Source organism: Puntigrus tetrazona, chromosome 10 (assembly GCF_018831695.1).
Source record: "Puntigrus tetrazona isolate hp1 chromosome 10, ASM1883169v1, whole genome shotgun sequence".
NCBI lineage: Eukaryota > Metazoa > Chordata > Actinopteri > Cypriniformes > Cyprinidae > Puntigrus > Puntigrus tetrazona.
In genome coordinates, this window is record NC_056708.1 from 6,169,551 (window position 1) to 6,190,880 (window position 21,330).

The 21,330-nt window shown below is 35.1% G+C and overlaps 1 long non-coding RNA gene across 1 annotated transcript; it reads left to right on the forward strand.

The window, feature by feature from the left end:
• Positions 1-16,596: 16,596 nt before the first annotated feature.
• Positions 16,597-20,890, forward strand: LOC122352660. The gene is made up of 3 exons (XR_006251905.1): positions 16,597-16,783; positions 17,747-17,844; positions 20,818-20,890. It is a non-coding gene; the product is annotated as an uncharacterized LOC122352660 (long non-coding RNA).
• Positions 20,891-21,330: the final 440 nt, after the last annotated feature.

Sequence of the window (21,330 nt, forward strand, 5' to 3'; positions counted from 1 at the left end):
ATGAAAAAATAAAAAAATAAAATAAAATAAATAAATAAATAAATATCTATATATATATCTATATCTATATCTATCTATCTATCTATCTATATATATATATATATATATATATATATATATATCATAATTGTTGTTTCAAAATGTATATATTTATACCACTTCACATAGCCAAGTTTCACACAAAGTTTCATTGACCGTTATTACAAATTGGATATTGATTTGATTTTTTTTATAATGGGTTGAGTAAAAAAATAGTAGACACCATGTTTCCTGTTTTTGTGCTACTTCAAAAACAAAATATTCCGAAGACAACCACAGCATTATTTAGCATTTCTGAGCAATATGACGGTTCCTGAATGAATCTTGTTCAAATAATTCGGTTCAATCGTAACGACTCACTTATTCACAGTGACTTATTACCACCTACTGGCCGTTTTAATTTCTACTTAATTTAAATAATTCAATTTCAAATATCAGTATTCTATTATACATCATATATTAAAAGACAATGGACACTTTTAGAAAAAAATGGCTTTAAAGGTAAAAATGTAAAAATCTACTTTTATTAATTTATCAGTGTGAACTGACCACGACACAGAACATGAAGACTATCAAAAAGTCAGCTATCATTTTTGATAAAAGCACAGAAAATAGCAGGATATAATTTTTTGGTCAATATTGCACGCACCCAGTTCACCCGAAAATGACCCCACGGTTTATCCAGCTTCAGGTAGAGCAAGGTGACATGGCTAAAAATAATCATGATAAATTTATTCACATTAGTCAATACTGATGATAATCACAATAAGTATCAAATCTTTATTTGTTTTTGGTTTAAAGGCAGATTTTTGCTTCTAGCTGAAAGTTGTAGAAACCAGACCATTCATTGTGGTTTTAAGCTACTCTTTATGATCAGAACATGTTTTTAATTTTGTTCGTCTTTTATTGTAAAATTAACTTCTTAGCATGAGATTGTTTCAAATCAGGAAAGTTTATGTTGCCTATCTTCTATTGTATGAATTTTCTTTTATCTCTTAGAAATGCACATTTGACAATTGATAGTCAAAAACAGTTGATAGTCATAGTAGCTTAAGTTAGGACGCAGATCCAGATTTATGGCCATTATCAAAAACAGTCAAAAACTGTCAAAAGTGTAACAACTTTTATTTGGTGAAATGTTATTATTCAGACTGTTTAACACAAAAAGTTACTGCAGTTCGTAACTTTTTGTGTTCAAAATGTATAGTTCCGGACTGCAGCTTTAAATTACCCTTTGATTCTCCATATAGCATACATTCAGATCATAACAGTTAAAACCCACACACAGCACCTCAATACTGTGGTAAAATTTAACTCTAGGAATTTGCATGAAAAACAGTAGTCTGGAACATTTAGCATAAATGCAAAAGTGCTGTAGCGTAATCACAAAAATGACTGTAATCATATACCATTACTAATGCATCAATTTGCTTAAGGAGCCCTTTATTATCTTTTTATAACTGTGTCGAGCACTTTTTTATGATGGATAGACTAGAATGAATTATATGTATCTAATTATATTTATCAAGTTAATGTATTTTGATTTAGATTAAGTCATTAGTCTCATGTTAAATACACAATGTGTGTGTGTGTGTGTGTGTGTGTATATATATACTTTTTTATTCACCATGCTGTCTAACTTACTGCTTACAATTTGGAACATTAAGACCTCTTAAGGGTTAGGATGATTTCTGAACTACCTTTTTCTTTACTAGGATCTTTTCTTTAATTTTAAGAGGAAACGCCCATATTTGTACGATTTTCGATGAATACTGGCCCAGATATATATTTCATGATTCATATGGACTACACCTGTAAAACTTTAATGCTGCTTTTTTTAAACTTCAGAGCTTTAAAGTTTCAAAGAGCAACTTCAATATCAATGAATCAATAAAATCTCTCCTGTTTTTGTTCTATCGAACAGGGTCTTAAAATGACATGCGGTTGAGTAAATTTTGCTTTTTGAGTGAACCATCCTCAAATAAATGAGAGATTTTCTATGCGTTCAGGATTTTATCAGTGTCTGAGTTAAAATACAGTAGTCGCTTAAGTGTTAAATGTAAAAGACAAAAATGACTATTACTACATAATGTATTGCAAAAAGCTGTGCAGTAGCAAAACCTCCATAAAGCTGATGCATTTTGATAGAAAGTATGATGACTATGAAAAAATGTAAAAACACACTAAAATTTTGGACCGTGTGCAAGGACCTTTAGTAAAGCTTTTTTGTTTAACTTTCGAATAGAAACAGAACCAAGCCCCAATCAGCTTCAACAGGGCTAACTGCTGATTGTAACCACCTTGACCACAGCTAAACCTTTCTCATATAAAAAAAAAAACCCAAATCCCCGAGTTTCTTCATGTCACATCCTCTCCTCTCATGATACCTTTTTCAAGATTTACAAAAGGCATGAAATCAGAAACCAAGGTCGGGCCATTAAGAGATTCTTCGAATGTTTGCTGTCGATATTTCATCAGTATTAATCTGGTGGTGAAAGTCACAACGTGACATTGTTCCAAAGACTTTTCAAAAGACAAATGCACTGAGATGGAAGATGATTCGGAGAATGATTCACTCAACTGAATTCATTCATTTTGTTATAAACGGACCCGGTTTCAACAAAATGGCCATCTAGGTAACAGTGAGCATGATGTGAGGAACAAAGCCTTAAACTAACATACAGATATTTTTATTTACTCATTTATATTGCAAGTTTAAGGTCAAAGAGAGAGAAATATTTAATGACTTACAGTTCCCTTGATCAGTTTTGAAATAAAAGAGCTGTTCACCCTCCTACTTCTGTTAACCTGCTTGTGTGGCTGTATATCTTTAGGAACTGAACTGTGTGAACTTTCTAAAACATGCCATTTTCCACAGCGCGATACTGGGATCACGAAGATGACGCAAGCATTCGTTAAGAAAGTACTTCCATTATAAATAATTGAACAACCGATCGTAGATCACACTAAACAAGACGTGCTCCGCTAAACAGGTTTACGGATTGAGACGTCAGATAAATCGTCAAGCCTTCCTCTTGGGCTGTTTCCTTTTCATTGTCATTTTTCATTCATGCTAAGATTAGACAGCCTTGATGCGATTATCTATAAAGCGCTCCACCAGGCTCAAATAATACATGAGTCAACTCATTGTGTCTCTTGTTGGGGTCAATTAGCTTCCCACTGGCACCAAAAGTGTTGATAACACTTGTTTGCCTTTGAGCATAGATTTTGTTTTTTGCCACTTTCTCATTTAAAGGTTGGAATTAGATTGTTGTTGATAATCTTTAGTCTGACGGTGTTCTTTATATAATGATTTATAAAATCGTATGCACAGTCATATTGAAATAAATTTGGATTTATTTAGAAAGTTTTACTTTGAAATTGTTAGTACATTCACAAATAATTACACAGGAAAAGCTAGTAACTAATTAATTCAGTTATGAGCTACTCACCCTCGTGTGTTGTTTTAAACCCGTAAGACCCTTTGTTCATCTTCAGAACACAATTTTAGATATTTTTGACGCAATCCGAGAGCTCTCTGGCACTTTATAGATAGCAACACAACTTTTCTGTTCCTAGGTCAAGAAACGTAGCAAGATAATCTGTAAAATAGTCCATATTCATCTGTAGGCTTTTGTGCAAAATAAATAACGCAGACGCAACGTCTTATTTACATATCGAACAATGTAATGTACCAAGCGCAAATAAGTAATCCAAAGTAGCGTATGTTGAAAAGAACCGGAGACCAAAAAGTTTTGATAGAGCTGGTATTGTGACTCCTAGTTGAGGGTTCCAAGTTGTGTTTTATTTCCTGAAGCAAATTAAAAATAACATGGCTTGGCAAACAATATTTTCAGACAATGTGTTCTTCTGGCATTCCAAATATACTAATATGTGTGGAAAAATCCTCTCCCTTCCACCACGCTCTCTCTGTTCTCTGCTATGCCTCCTCCTAGCAACAATATGGAGCCATTTTAATCGCAAAATTGTTGATTTTTGTGGGTGTTAAAGAATGGCGCAAACGGCAGCAATTTGGCGAGCACAAATGTGTTGCGTGATTAATTCTCCCTCTGTAAGTTTTGCATCTGAAAGGGAATCTCCTACAAATGCATATTCAATAAGATCAGTCCAAAAATAACTTGGTCCATGCCTTTTCAGCGCTAATGTATTACTGCGCATTTTTAGCAAAAACCGACAATACAGTATTAACAGTACAATTTTGTGTTTGTGCCGGCGCAAGCTGTCCAAATGATATTTTTAAGTATACCGAAATCAGTGTTCTAGTAGACTAATATATATGTAAATGTATTATTTCAGTATGTTGCAGCCCTTGTACCAAGAGATATGATTGGACAAACGTTTTGTGGTCCTACGGTTTAATTATAATGAATGAATATAAATACATATAAAAACATGTATACTTAGTGATTACCTTTGGCATGCGAAGAGACCTTTAACCAGAATAAAACGTATGTAAAGTTAGTAAAAAAAAAAAAAATAGACATTTCCAAGATGGAATTGGGTTACCCTTGTTTTCCTTTTGTGCTGACTTCCTGTTACCTGTTAAGTTTTGCACACCTTTACCTTGTCAACTTGCTAGTCTCTGTGTGTGTGTGTGTATATATATAGCGTCTGTTTTTGGCAAGTCTTGCTGTTCAGTTTATATGTGTATTGTAACACTTTTTCTGCTTGCATTTGTATTGTCATGTCTGAATAAAATCTCAGTGTACGGGTTGTAACGGTATCCTTGAGTCAACTGTGCTTGCCATTTTGATGTCTAGTGGAAAACACATGTAAAAAGAAGTGTACCTCCTATGGTTTGCTAACATTCGGTTCTTATCGAGTCCCAGGATAGGGTACAGCTAACCTCGGGGGATAGATGGCACAACAGGTTCTGAAGTCATTCTAGGACTTCACCAAGCAGCAGCAGGATATCAGTTCTGTTTTTGTAAATCGGGTTCCTGCTTTGTTTGTAATGTCCAACGCCGCTTGTTTCTCGCAAAATAGTTCTGCTGATGCTACACTATAACACAGAGCAGCATGCAACAGAATAATAAGCAATTGTAGCAATAATGAACATCGTCAACAATACAGATTTTGGACTTTACGGCTCAGCAGTGTCAACACATATGCACAATATGCAATACTAAAATGTAGTGTACTGTTGGCTTGCATGCTTTTAAAGTCGAACCCATAAGTGCCTGAATGCCTGAAGTGCATATAATGATTGTATTTATTGCCATATTGTTGCGTGGTCCCATTTTCTGCCAATGAATACAAAGCATTGTACTGTACATCATCTTCCCAGACCTAACTTGCATTTAATAACTTACTCTTGCCTTTAGCGTGAATATCAGGCCTTCCTCTGTCAGATCCTCAGGCAGCTCTTAAACATTTGATTACCTCAGGCTTCTTCAGTGATCAAGTGAAAAAAAAAAAAAGCATGAAAATTTGAATGCTTGTGTTTCCCTTATCAGATGAAGGAAAATCCCAGTTTCTGGGTATGAACATAGCCAGAGGCAAAATAGCGTAAATGGGAGTCCTCAAAACAGAAATAAGGCAAAATAACTTTGCGATCGGTTGTATTTGCTGTTTGTATTAGAATTACAGTAACTTGTCATTTTCATTTAAACATGTTTCCCATTAGAATATTTTTTTTTTAAAGAAAGGTTAGATTTATAGCTAATTAAAGGATTAGTTTACCTAAAAAAGTACTACGATAGTACAGGCACAGAGACGCAGCGAGGACGTTGTTAAAATAGTAGATTTTTGGTTTATTTTTTTGTTTTAAATTCATTAAAAAAAGTCATGGACTGTGATTATTCATGATTAATCTCAAATTTTAAATACTAGGATTTACCTGTAATTTTTTAATCCATAATAAACTACTTTAAGGAAACAGAACCTTTCACACCTCCACCAGGTATAAGACATAATTTTTTATTATTTTATGATTATTCTTCTGTGTGTTTTTTTTCTCTCCAGCCATTATCAGCCTTTATACAGGCAATAAAATGTTTACCAAACCACATCGCCACCAACATTTACCCAGCTATTATCAAAATTATTTCTAAATAAATACAGCAAAACTTTTTTTGTGACCTTATGTGAAGTGCAGTATTATGACAAAATAGATTATGAAGACCTGTTCTGCAGCTGCATTAGAGCTAACATTAGCATCATGTTACGTAAGACAATTTATGAGATTAATAGTACACTTTTACTCAAAAATCACTTTAAACCACCATTTAGTGTTTGTCTATGTATGTCTTGTATTTGTCTCTAATTGCGAAATGTAAATTAATTGTAAACTGAATCCGATCTGACTTTTTTAAAGTAAATAACCTCCTGGGGTTAATATGAAAAACATGTAGATAAATGTAGAAGCTGATTGAAGTGAAATAATGTGGGATTTGCATCAGAGGTTTCACCTTAAATTTCATATAGGTGGTGTTAAAAAGGTCTTCAAAAATTCTGACTCTGTAGACACTCTGAATTTTAGGGTATTGGACCTGGAAAGTTAACCAAGGCGTGGGAACCCTGACATGCTCTAAAGTTATGTAAAGATACATAAAGGCAATGTTCCTAAAAGGGGAAATCCAGGAAGATTTAGCTAAAACTCATTGCGAAGCATTCACTTTTGTAATTATCTTTAGAATAATGCACCTCAGAAATTGTCTCCAGCATTCTTACGTTTAGATTGCCAGCGACCCTCTTGAAACATTTTTGCTCGGATTGATCTGTACTGACATAGTCACTTTCATCTTTTTTTTATTTTTTTTTTTAAGGAGCAATCACAACCCATTTAATTTTAAGCTCCGAACTGTTCAGACAATTGGAGAAATCGTTAAAAACCTACAGACGACACATTCAGAAACGTAAGTAAAGGCGGGTTGTCAGTCTGTGCGATCGAACAAGCGTACTTACTGCGGCGATTTGGATAATCATCCTTTATATAAGACTTATTCTCTGTCGATTGCGCAGACAAAAAGAGCTATTTCACACAAATGTGAGATTCTCTAATATGTGACAGTCGTCTTCGCCTTTTGTTGCTTTGTGTTTTACAGATGTGTTGATTAAAAGAGTAGAATGGTTTTAAGTCTTTTGTGTCGACGAAGCGTTTCGGAGTTCCAAGGCGGTTTGGGCTTGTCTGTCAGGATAGGTAAAAATATAAACGCTTGAAATATCTGGCCATAGGCACTAACCCTCGAGTCTCGACGGTGGTTTTTCATTAAGGAGGTCAAGGGCTCGGGATTAATCTGCATGTTACTGGAGAAAATTTGGGCTAATTCTTTCGACGGTCCTTGGGGAGTGTTTGCACTGCAGCCATTAGCGCTTGTTAGAACGTCACTGTTAGTGCAAACGAAATATATGATTCAGCACGCTGTGGGTGTGAGAGTGATTTTTAGCCTGATAAATAGAGAATATATGAGCGGCTATTTCATCAGCTCGCTCCCGTAGCTCATGTTTATACTGAGATACTTTGGAGCTTTTTAACTTGCAACGCTATTCTCTCCAGAACTGGTGGTCTGTCGGCAATTATTGTGTGGGCTTGGCAAATTCAGACCCCATGGAGTGACCGTGTTTTGGCTGTGACGTTACGCTAGCTTTGTGACAAGGCTTTTTATTTCAATTATTCTCCCACACGCTGTGTGTTTGTCTCTAATCAGCATCCAGACTAATTAAGCACACATTTCTGCAGCTAAATGTTAGTGTTTGTTGGATGTCGACCAATCCATTATCTCTTGTTTTGAGAGTTCCCTTTAACTGGCACCTTAACGTGCCATTTGGACCCCTGCAGGATGTTGAGTGAGACCGTCCTATTCATCATTTAGTCATTAAGTCCGATTTAATAACGGAGACTAGCAGCCCACACGGCTAGAGTGATCCACGGTATGACATACAAATGACACACGCGTCCTCTAAGAGTACGAACTTTATAATGCGGGGTCTAATTAATGCAGTCTTTCAGTTCACAGAAAAAATGGCATGCATGACAAAGTTCACCTGTCACGAATGCTATTTTCGATTTTTTTTTTTTTGCGCACTTTTCTTTCTATTCACACGTCTGGATGATTCTAACAGACCTTTTGTATGCGGTTTCAATGTGAGTCACTCAAAAGTCACAAGAGCACTTTGGGTAGTGTCTGTGTGCTAAATAAGAGCATAATTATAGCTTTAAACTTAACGGTATAGGTTTGAAATTCCTTGCCATATTCAAAGAGCATAATGAGTAATCATTTTTTGACGTCATCCTTGAAAGCACGCTGACATTTATAAATTCCGCTCCTATCGCGAATCAAAAATCCTGAGGGGGAGAAGTCTCTTTCTTATTAACACCTTTTTCTGCCGTAATCAACTCTGACAGAGTGTCTTGTGAGCATTTTGCGGCATCCGGTATTAAAGAACGGCAGATCAAACAGAGTCCAAGCAAACCAACACAATTATAACCAGCTCCGTAGGGACTGAAATAAAGAGTCTCAGCGTTTTTTCTTTTTTTTTTTTTTTTTCTAATGGAAATAGCAAAACACCCCACTCTCAGATTTCAAGTTCTTCACTGATTTAGTTCAGGGAGAAAGGGACTGTTGGAAGTAATGTGTTTTAATAAGTTAGGAATCGCATGGGATGGATTTGATTCAAGCTGTTTGTTCCCTTTATGGAGCTTATTAAATGGGAGCAGCAGATTCGGGTCCATATGCTCATGCTATCTACAACTTTATGCGGCTGTTGGCATTGGCGGCGAGATGAATTATTGAATTGGTTAACGAAACTCATTAAAGCATACTGCACCCGAACATGGGAAATATATTTTGCTTCATCCTCAAAGCTCTTTGAATAATGAACAGCTGAAACTATTCAGCAGAGCTTGTAGCGAGTAAGTGAGTATACAACAGTCCTTGCTCATTCCTCAACATTATTGACAATATATTAAGCCGCGAGACGGGTAACAAGCTTTGCAATTTCTGCTTCCATATAGCTTACGAAACCTATAGCTGCAGAAACGTCTAAATCCTCAGCGACGATCTTTTTTTTGTGTCCTCGTCAGGATGGCAGCTCGGTCACAAGCGTTACGCTAACGCACGCCGAAGATATAAATATAAATGTCCAAATTTTGACAGTGAATGACGAGAGTGGTAGACAACGCTCAAGCGAATCACGAGCACAAACAGCAGACTGAAAATTCACCAGGCTTCAACAATATTTTGGGATGAATGCTAATATAATTGAAAGACTAGCCTGATGTGCTCAACATTTGTGCCTACTGAAAATCACTATAATTATGTGAGCTCAGGCGAGTGCAGACAAGTTAGATAGCAGCTAAATTGGATTATGACTTTATTTATTGTGCTGATTTGCAAGATGCGCTGTATGGTTGGTTGCAGTTTATGATGAAATATGGAATGGTATGATTAGCTTTCTAGTGCTGCGGTTTTGTGTTTCTGTAGGCGAATTTGCGAATGTTCAGCTGTATGTTAGGAATTTTTAAACGGCGGGTTATGATCCGTGATATAATTTGTTTTTTTTTTGGCCTAAAACAGGGACCTCAGTTATCAGCTATCAGCCACTAGTAACCAGTAGAAATTAGGGAAGGATGATGTCGGTTTAAAAATATCACAATATTTCTGGTATTTATTGCTATAACGGCGTGCTCCAACGACACAAAAAAATCATGAAGATGAAAATCATGGCAGCAGTTTTGAAAAAATGTGTGTATGCGGCACTGTGTAAACATTGACCATAAAATGCAACACAACGTACGAGAATTAAACAAAATACATTACGTTTAAACGTGACTCTTTTCCACTTGTTTCCACTCTTATTCAAAAAATTAAACACTTAAATCCATTTAGGCAGCTGAATATATGTGTATATATTTCTATGGGTTACCCTGTGAGGTAATTTGCTAACCCGTTTCATTTTTTAAAGGGCACTCAAGCCATTCATTTTCTTGGTTTTAAGCTAGCAGCAGTTTATAATTTACTAGTCTGCTATTTCTCAGAATCAAATACTGACACCACGGTCATTGTTACATTTAAATCAGGCGAAAATGTTTTTCTCGAAATTGATGTTTTGGTAATCGCAGCGCATGCAAAACTCACTCTGGTTTCTGCTTACAGTCAAAACTGTGGACCACATACCGAACTAATTAAGTACACAGAGCACCTCCTGTATTAACACTAATACTACATCACCACTGATGCATAACAACAAAAGAAGAGGTTTTGAAGAACACTGGACCCCACTGACTTCAATTTATGGACAAAAAAAGATATATTTTAATCTTCCTTTGTGCGCCACAGAATAAAAGAAAGCGGCCTTAGGTTCGTAAACGATGAGGGAATATTCATTTTTGGGGCGAATCTGTGAAGCTCTGCGTTTTGTCTGTTGATTGTGGGTTGTGAGAAATTACAGAGGTTCCATTCTGTCACTATGCAAACTGGAGCATAGTAAATGCTTAATGTGGACGCGGTTACAGCATTGCTTTGAATATTCATGCTATGAATATTCATGCATTAAAGCACAACAGTGACCCAAATGCATCAGCTCTTAAGGTGACACCATCAATATTTAGACTTCTTTTTGCCATGGCACATTTCACTTGTAGATTCTACTGTCTTCTTTCTTGCTGTTTCTTAATTTCACGTTCATTCAAGATAAGCAATCATGTGTTCTTCAGCATAGCTGAACATAAGAATAATTCATGAGCAGTTATGTGTCTTATTTCATCTAGTCATTGTTTTAATGCAATGCCTCAACGAAGAGACAAGCCTCATTATCATTATTCTGTTGCCATGGTATCCTGGATTTTGGAAGCAGTAAAAATGAGTTAATAATACATTCAGTTATTGATTTTCTAAATCATTGATCAGTGTAACATGGTTTTTACATTTTTAAAACATTTATAAAATAAAAGGATGATTGTTAAAACTAAGGCTACAATTCTTTTGATCGAAAATACAGTGAAAATATTGTTGTATCATTACAATTTAAAATCACTTTTTTCAATTTAAATATATTTTAATATGTGATTTATCCCTGTGATGCAAAGCTGTATTTTTCAGCATCGTGATCCTTCAGACGTCATTGCAATCATTGCAATATGCTAATTTGGTGCTTAAGAAACATTTATTATTATTTTTCTTCGTAATATTTTTTTTGTGAAGACCATTATACACCAGTCACTCTTGATCACCTTTTAGTTGTTTTTTGAATGTTAAAGACATTCCCAGTTTAACCAAACATTTCTATTTTAAATGAATGCTTTTCTTTTTTTTAAATTTCTATTCATCAAAGAATCCTAAAAAACGCATTTCCATAAAAATTGTAAGCAACACTGATAAGAAAAAGATGATTGTTAATAATCGAGCACCAAAGCATATTAGAATGTTTTCTAACTGAAGTAATGATGGTAAAAATTCAGCTTCACCACCACAAAAATAAATTCCATTTTAAAATGTATTCCAAAAAAAAACAGTTCTTTTGATTTCTACTAATATTTCATGATTTTACTATTTAAAAAAGCAGTTTTGCCGTCTCACCACTGGACTCATTAACAAGGCACAAGCTTGCACACAGCGGTCAGCCTGACTCCCAACAAAGGGCCATAACATCCCTCAGGCCTCACGCTGTTCCCGAAGAAATGCACAGTGGCTGGGTTCATTGCTCCCGGTAAATATCTTAACAAGTGCTAACATATATTATTAGACTGTTACATTGAAATTACACCTTCTTCTTGGGTGTAAATGTCTGCTGCTTTTGCCTGTTAATGTTTGCGAAGCTATATTTAAGATGACGAGATTAATGAATTTCCTTTGGTTTGTTTTTATTACCTTGTTTTTGATCATAAGCCTGGTGACATTTGGAGAAATCGGCTGGAAAGTGAACACAAGGTCACCTCAGCATTGGGCAGTAAAAGCCAAATTAATTTTACTGGGCCATGCGGAAAACGTGCATGGTTTCATTTAATTAACTATAGACTATGTTTACTATATACTTTGCTTAAGTTAGCGGATTGGATAACATGAACATCTGCTGTTTATTTCTTTGACTGCGCATACTTTTATGCGTTTTGTTTTGCTTGCTGTATTAATGGTGTTTGTGCAGCGTTCCACGGCACGAATGTTGTACATTTTACTGTTCACTTGGCACCAAATTACAAATGCTCGAGTATGGTTTAATGTAAATTACCTTTTAAACCAACTTACTTTTTAAACAAAGATAATAATCTTCATGGATTTCACCAGCTGCGATTTGAACTGCGTGGGCGGAGTCTAATTACATCTTTACGGAGTCGTTTTAACAATAACTCCAACACCAAACGCCATTTTACTCTGAATGTGTTAAAATGACTCTTTCGGTGTTAAAATCAAATCAACACAGAAATTTCAACTCCCCAGTTTTTGCCGTGTATGTAATCTGTCGACCTGTGGGAGGACGGCAGCGCTCTAAAGAGTTCTTTGATTACATCAGCTAATGTAATATAATGAAATTACCCTGATAAACTATACATTGTTAAAAAGGTTTACGTTTTTCAATCTTTCATTGGCTGTCATTTCTTCATTAATGTCAGGAATAAATGAAAAACAAAGTTGGACTTATGGCCATGGATAATAGACCAGCGTTGCAAAATCATTCTTTTTGTGACGTTTCACTAATATTGTCCTTATCCTTTTTTTGCAATATTTCATCATCTTTTGCAATTCCATTTTTTTTTTTTCAGTGCTTTAAATTTCTTTCTCAAAACTTTGTTTTCTTTTGCAATGCTTCCATTCTTTCGCAGATATATTTGGCCCTGTGTTGATTCCATGGACGTTAAGATTACATTAGGTCCACATTAGGTAATTTGTCTTTTAATGAGTCATAAATAATTTTTTTTTGGTAATAAATGCCTGACAAGATTGTTACACTCAATGACATTTTAATGGGTGTCTTCTGTAAATCAGTAAAATCATTTATATAATGACCCTATCTGGAGAAATGAACAAACCTTATATTCCAAAAAACGTTACTAGATTTGTTTGAAGATATCTGGTCTTTAATACCATGATTAAATTGTGAGCACAAAAATGTTATTTATATGTTAATCATGGAACATTTTTTCCTGAAACATTTTAGTTGGACTTTAGTGTATTATTTATTTATTATTTTTTTTTGTACTAAGTTACAATTCTCAAATAGTTTCTGATGGTTCAGAGAACATTCAAAAGCCTGACACCAAACTCAGCCCTAAAGCTTGAGCATATGTAAAATTCATATACCAAATGTTATACTGCCTCCAGTGTACACTGCAGCGATTTTTGTAAGTATTTATTTCGTTTTTTTTCAGTTTTGCAGAAATGTAGGTAGATGCATATATTTTCCAGGGTTGGTCCTGGATACTATTTTTTGAGCTTTCAAGCTTTGATTGCAATCAACACCGAATATTGAAAGCTTCAGAGGAATGGGGCTGAACATATTCTTCTTCCTAATAAAGGCAGGAATCTCTTTGCATTTTTATTATGTCGAGAACTGTTCATCCAATCGACTTCACGTGTGGCGGACCCAAGGGAGTGCAGTGACGAACACCGGCGATAGTCATACAAAACACAAATGTCTGTCAAGAGCAATACTTTTAATAACGTTATCGTATCAAACAAATCGCTTCCGAATCCAAAATTAGCAGCACATTAATTGCACACACCCCAAAGGGTCAGCTATTTAAATAAAGGAATGAAAAATAGAAAAGAACCGAATTCAACAAAGTGCAAAAAATAAAGAACATTTTAATTAAGATTCAATTCTGCGTTCTTTAGCATTTTTGACTTCTCCTCTAGGTGAACCGAATCATTACTTTATGTTTATTCACGTGCAGTTCATATTCAAGAGCGAATGCCGACCGTTTCTTGATGACAGGTGTTCAGTGAAACAAAAAAACGAATTGAAAATGGTAACCCAGCCCACCAAATAATCGAATATTCCGGTCCAGCCCTAGTATTTACATGTATAACAGCGACATCCTTATTCAAATTTCAAGCCTACTGTTCACATCTCTTTGGAATAGTTCAATTCCCAAGTTGCAGACTTAAAGCAGAAGCCATTGGCGAAGAGTTGGAAACACATCAGCGAGTTATTCCATTAAATCAAGTTGCAGGGATTCAGCGTTACTTCGTGTGTTTAAGTGGCCAATAAGAGAAGTCTCGCTTTGCTGAAAGATTGATTTCCAAATCCCATTTGTCTTGACGACCGCTGTCTTATTGTGAATAGAAGGAAAGCTCAGGCAGGTACAGTACAGCTATACTTAACCTGGCTTCACCCTGCTGTAGTCCTACATGGTAATTGATGCTATTTGTATGCTGCTGTCGGCGGTTAGAAACCATACACATTATGGAAGGACCATTAAGTTGTCGGAGCTTGTCAAAAGAAAATACATCTGTCCGTAATGGTAGACAGACTCCAGTATGATACAAGAAGGGGCTACTGACGCATACAAAGGGAAAATAATAGCAAGAGGGGAAAACTAATTTGGATTAGCGTAAAATCTAAAACTGTAGATCTTATTTTGAAGCCACACAGCAACAGACTTATTCCTGCATATCTCCTAGCAACCGCTGGTTCATTTCGTTCTTTCTTTGTGCTGCAATCATTAGGGTCTTAATTCCTGTAGATTGTGAGGCTTGTATTGACGATGCATTAGTTGTATCATAATATTATTGTATTATGGCAAAATTACCATAATGGGAACAAAGTAATAACTTGCCTAATGGAAATACTTAATGGAAATAAACATCTCGTGTCAAACCAGGGACCAGACTTCCATTTATTTGTCATGCATGACTTTACCGACTCTACTTACTGTGAAATATCTAGTCCCAGACTTGTTCTGATAATCATAACTGGATTGGCAAAAACTTCAATCAAACCCGTTTACGAGAAGTACGTGTAAGGACTGGATTATCAAAATCACAAATGCGTACTTTTATTGATTTCATAGCTCAATTCATTTTTTGTAGTTTAAATAAGCTCGAAAGGAATTGCGTTTTTTTCAGCAATCGGCCACGGAATTGTTGATATGAAAAAAGAAAGTGATACTAGAGATACGAAACAACAGTATTTTGCCATGGAATAGTAAAAAGCCTTTTTTTTTTGCACAGATCATCTTTTGTGCAACATTTCATATATTTAATCAGTAAAGTAAGACAATATAGAGCAGTTACCAAATCAAATATAATCAGTAAAACAAATTTGGGTTGGCTGTGCAGAGGTGAAACTGAAATCTGCGTCTGTGTGCTATTTTGTGCCGTTTAGTACAGGAGTTAAAAATTGCAATTTTGATGTTTAAAAAAAAATGTAATATCCGTGCGGTCTAACGAACATCTTGTAGTCTATGCATGTACTCTCTGCATGGGTGTGTTTTTTGCGATATACTTTAAAAATGTCAAATTACAAATAGTTTAAACCACAATTACGATACTATCGCAGACGATGTATATATCGCATACCTTTTATTCGTAACCATAATGTTCATTAATCCACATTTTGAGAATTTTCTTTATTCAAATAAGGCTAATGCGATGAACTAAAATCTACTGACAGGGTAGAACAACTACCAAAAATAGTTTTGACAGGTTTTGTACATTTTCCACCAGCTGTGTTTTTCCACTTTAATCATTTTGCAGATGCTTTTTTGCTACTTACTTAATACACAAAGCGATTCATCACTGCGTTCCTTGTCAAAAATGATATTTGGTAACACTTTAGAATAGGAAGCACTTACTCACTATTAACTATGACTTTTTGATTAATAGTGGGTTAAGATAGTTGTTACGTTTCGGTTTTGGGTAGGATGAGGGATGTAGAATAAGGTCATGTAGAATAATGCATTAATATGTGCTTATTTACTATTAGTAAATGGCTGATATTTTAGTAATATGCATACTTATATGCAACAAGACCCAGACCCTAAATAAGGGGGTAACCAAATAGTAAATAAAATATATAAATTAAATATATATTTCTCATTATGCTCTTATAGTACCAAATGTTGGATTTAGTCTTAGTTCTTACAGTTTGGACAGGTTTTTTTTTTTTTTTTTGGACTTGAATGACTGAAGGCCTCATTGATCTGAATTTGTGCATCTCTAATTATCCACAAAAATACATGAAAAGACTAGGAGAGATATTCATTTGCAGAATATATCCGAAGTCAGATCAGGTTAGTGGGCTGTTGTTGTGTAAAACCTTTCAGAGAAAGTGTTAGCGAGGGCTGAGCTTTAAAATGACCTTGATGTTGACAAAACCACAGGAGAAAGCGGCTTCATGTCGCTTCCGTAACAGTGAACAAAGAACTCCTATAGATCGCCCCAACAGCAAGGAGCCATCCGTAATCTGTATGCATTATATAGATGCAGTTTTACTTTTTAAATGCATTAAGTTATCTGACAGATTAAAAACATCAAACTGTTTAATCAGAGACGAGCACCATCTGCGAGCAAAAGAAAAAGAAAATTACCTAAATAAATACATATGTGGATTTGACTTGGGGGAAAAATCTTTTTTATTGTTTTGGAGTGAGACAGGTATGTATAGCAGTGAGTTCAGCCTTCTGTCCGTCTGCGGCGCTCCTCCTGAGGTGTTACTCCCTTGTGTTAGTGAACCGCTGCTCCTCAAGTGGCTCCGCTGGAGGATTCGGGCCCCGATGACTCACGCCATCTGTTAGCAGCTCTTGTACGATCACACTTCTGTGTTCCTTCCAATAAACAGAAAGGTGAAGATTGTCTTTTTTTATCTTTTTGATTTTAAATGAGTTTGGTTTCCAGATGGCTTTCAATTTAATTTACTGTTAACAAAGTATCAAGCTTACGTAACTCTGTTTTAACTTGTTGGATTGGATTTGAGTTTTTCAATTACTTTTGCTTCATTACTTTTATACACACACACACACACACATAGTTTTCTTAGGTTAAAAAAAAAAATAAATCAAAATAAGACATTGTTGAGAAACATTATAAATTGTAATGACTGCTGCTGAGTTTTAGCCGAAGAAATACTTAAAAATAATTTGGAATAACTTTATCTTGAGATTTTAAGAAATTAAAATTAATCAAGTGTCATTCACATTTAGGAGCAGTCATGTTAATATTATTTTTTTTACTAATGTTTAATGAAGCTGTTTCAGTTTTAATGAAGCTGTTTCAGTTATGTGTGTATATATATTTATATGTATATATGTATGTATATGTGTGTGTATATATATATATATATATATATATATATATATGTACTGTATGTGTATATATATATATATATATATGTATGTGTGTGTGTGCATGTATGTAGTACATATATGTGCATTGGTTTTTGATGTGGCTAACGTTTCAGTACAGATTTCTCCTCATTTTCCAGAATTCAGATGATTTAATGTTAAGTCAGAAAGCAGCTTATTGATAGGATTTGATTAGCCTCTTTATGTTCTGTCGGCTTGATAACCACTGAACTGGCTAACTTTACCAAATGATGAAAGACAAACCTAAGCCTAAATGGCCTTTCATGTGTCTGTATTGGATATTAAACTTATATGCATGCAAAGATTTACTGGACCGCCATTACTTTTATCTGGGATTGAATTCTTGCATAAGGTATTAAACCAGTCTGGTTTGTGTCTGTGTACTCTTAAACATGACTAATATTATATGAACCTCATTAGAAAGAGATGTATTTGACGTTGCAGAGCCAGTGATTTTGCAGAGATGCTTTGATGGTCCAGAGAAACACTCTACAGAAGAACCCACAGAAAGCGCTACCACCGATGTCCAAAACATTACAAAGGTAACTCTTCTAAATGATTCAGCGTTTCAGTTAATATTTCAGTGTCAAGTCACTGTACTATAAATGTTAGCACTATTAAAACTTTAAAGGCACGAAGCAAGGTTTTGAAATGCAGCTCCGCATAAAGTGCACTAAAAGTTGTAACGTCATCAATGTTTTTGACATCGCAATGAAATAATTATATCCGTCTAGACACTATTCAATTATTAATACAATTTTTAGTTAAAGCAGATGTAAGTATTCATCGGGTACATTTACAGCCAGTGCTTCTCTGGCACATTCATAAATCTTAAACAAATACTTTATCAGTCCAGAAGTTTCCAGTCAACCACCAACGACTATATGCTCGCGCTCCGTTATAAAGCACCGCTGAATGTTTTCTATATATTCGAATTTATTTGCTATTCACTTTTGAGTGGTGTGTAGCTTTTGAGATAAAAATAATAGCATATTCTTATTGGATTTCAGATCGTGTTTTCTCTAGACAAGGAATGCAGTGGCAAAATTTCAGGCGAGGCAATAATGGACGGTGCAAAAACAAAATAAATCCCCAAAATACAAAACCGAGTAATGTATAAAGTAGGGATTTTCAAACTTTTTAATGCAAGGCAGCCTTTCCTAAAATATAAAAGCAGTCATGCAATTTCATGAACATTTATATTGCATCGGAAATAAAAAACAGTCAATATTTTTAAATAAATAAATATAAAACATCTACTTTGTACTAAGCAATCTTTTTTTTTTTTTTTTTATGTATAACTTGTAGCATATTCAAAATAGTGTTTTAGTGCAGCTTTCGGGTAAAGCTTTATTTTGATTTATTGTCTTTGTTACGCATACTAACATAATAAAGAGTAAATTATTCATAATTATGTGCAAATAACCCTAATCCTAACCCTAAAGATGTAGTAAGTACATGTAGTTCAATAATATTGCTCAGTACTTAAAAGTATAATTATACTGTAGCAAGGACACCTTTAAGATAAAATGTAACCAAGCTTTTCATATAAATTGATAAAAAAGTTTGCTTTTTATTTGTATTGTAAAAATATTTTCCCCTTTATACGCATTCAAACATTACAGCATGTATTGCTTTTTAATAGTTCAAGGTAAACAGGGTTTCATTAACCCCAAAACTGTCAAAACATCAAATAAAAAGGGAACATGAAAACAAAGCCCAGCAAACCTCGACCCCGTCATTTCACAATACCATCAGACGCCGCTGTTATATACACATTTGTTATGTGCCTAATGACAAATTGTCTATTTAAAGGTTTCGCTGTTTGGGTCAAAACTCTTAGCCTGCAGAAGCGGAAACAGTCTAGCTTTTCTATTGATCTCCCAAGTTAACAAATCTCATTATCTGTGAAAATGATCTCTGAGATACACAGAGGAGAAAAAAAAGCTGTGAGCCTTTCTTTCAACATGAGAGGGTTATTTCAAGAACTGTGTCTGGCTCTGATGAAAACCATTAGACACAGGCCTTGTTAAGAGAAGACATAGTGTTCTGATCATTTATAACGTAGCAATATGTGGTCTGCACATATTTGACTAGAACGTTGAGCAACTGCACCGTGTTATTTTCTCATTTAAATATTGAGGATTTAACTCATCTTGGGCTCCATTTTGACAGTCTAACAGAGGGTCTGATGACCTTTTTAGTTTGTGAATGAAATGTCCGGTGTCCCGCACTTAAATCCTGCTCAAATGTTTTTGATACAGATGAATGTGAATCTTTTATTACTTCGTTTTTGGAAAGACAATTACATTTATATATCTTATCTAACATGAGATGAGCAAATAAGAAGAGACTAGTAGTGCTGGCATTACTATAGATTTTTATTGAGTACAACAACATGCGTCTTGAATCACTAATGTACACCTAGAATAAGTGTTTATATTCACTATATAGACTATTTAGGTTCAGGTAGGTATCGCCGCAGAGAAACCCAGTACCTGCTGGATTTATCATTGACATAAACAGATACAACGTTCTTCCATAAGATCTTCTTTTTATGAACCGTTAGTGGGCAAAAATGTACGGAGCTTTAAGCAATTATAAGTTAATTTTTGCTTGTGCCTCAAGTCGCTCTTTGGACTCGAATCTGAAAACCCTACATCTCAAGTGCAGTGATTCTACCAAGCAGGTTTACCCTGTCATAAAAGTCACACGTGGAGCTGGTTATGTGATGCGAATTGAAAAAAATGCTTTAGTTTATGAATCATGCGCCATGGTAAAAGCGTTATGAGGTCATAGTATAGTAATGAGCAAGGAATTATACAAAAATAAGCTTTTGGTTCACAAATAACCTGATTCGTAATAATAATGTGTGTGGCATTTTACTGGCATTTCAGTTGTTGGAATTTTATAGGTCATTTGTTGCATTCAAAGGAGGTTTAAGAGAATCAAAACCATTATTAATTGTTTTAATTATTACTTATTTTACAAGAATGTCAAGAAAATAAAAAAAGAAACGGACGTTACGTGATATTTCCATATGTAAAGATTTGTGGATTTTCTCTGTCAGAATATGTTTGCGTTTTCACCGGCTTCTCAAATACTTCTGTTTCAACTTCTGTCAACAACATGATCCCCTAAGTGACCTTATGCTCATTGTTTTCCCGTCCTATTTCTGGATCACAGTGTGAATTCAACACACAAACCTTTGTGCGGTATATTTTGGCATAATGGCAATTGATTCTTTTTGACCTACAGCAATTGGGTGAACATTCAAAACACACTCCCCTGAAGTTGTCGGAGGCTTAAAAGAACAATTATATGGCTGATTTAATTTAATTACACTCAAGCAAGGTTAAAAAGGGTCAGCTCGAGTGCTCGCTCAAATAAATAAGTTATAACGTAGCCGTGCTAATTTAATCTAAGAAGGCAACAGCTCAATGGCACTACAAAAACCATTGTATTGCTCTCCTCTCTAGACAAGTTTTACCTATAATTGTGCTTTTTTTTTTAAGTTCTCCTTTCACTGTCCTCTCAGTCGGAGCACCTCATCTCTTTTTGTCACCCTCTTGGATGTCTCTCTGTTCCCACGTCTCGTCTCGACTTCGGTCAGATGGGAGCAGCTGTCAGTGTCTAACTGGGTAACTCATTACCTGGCAGCTCTTACTGAGCCAGTGCAAAGCTGTGTCGGGATTTGTAAGGCTGACTAAAGGTTATATCAGACTGTAACATGATAATTTGAGGTGTACACAGTGTGTCAGACACATCAAGCCTAATTAATTTTGACAGCAAGGTCAAGTGCTCACCTTCGTTCGATTCACAGAAACATTCTAAAGGAGTCTTCAATTAGAAAGTGTTTGGAAAAGAGAAGAGTGGTGGTGGTACCATTCACAGAGTGAATAATAAGAACTAGCGCATGTTGCTTGTTCTTTGTATTTTTGAGAACGGAAATGCTGAATAGTAATCAAATATCTGTGTTGGAAAGCTAAAGGTCTTTGATATGAACCTGGGGTAATGCATAAATTGTT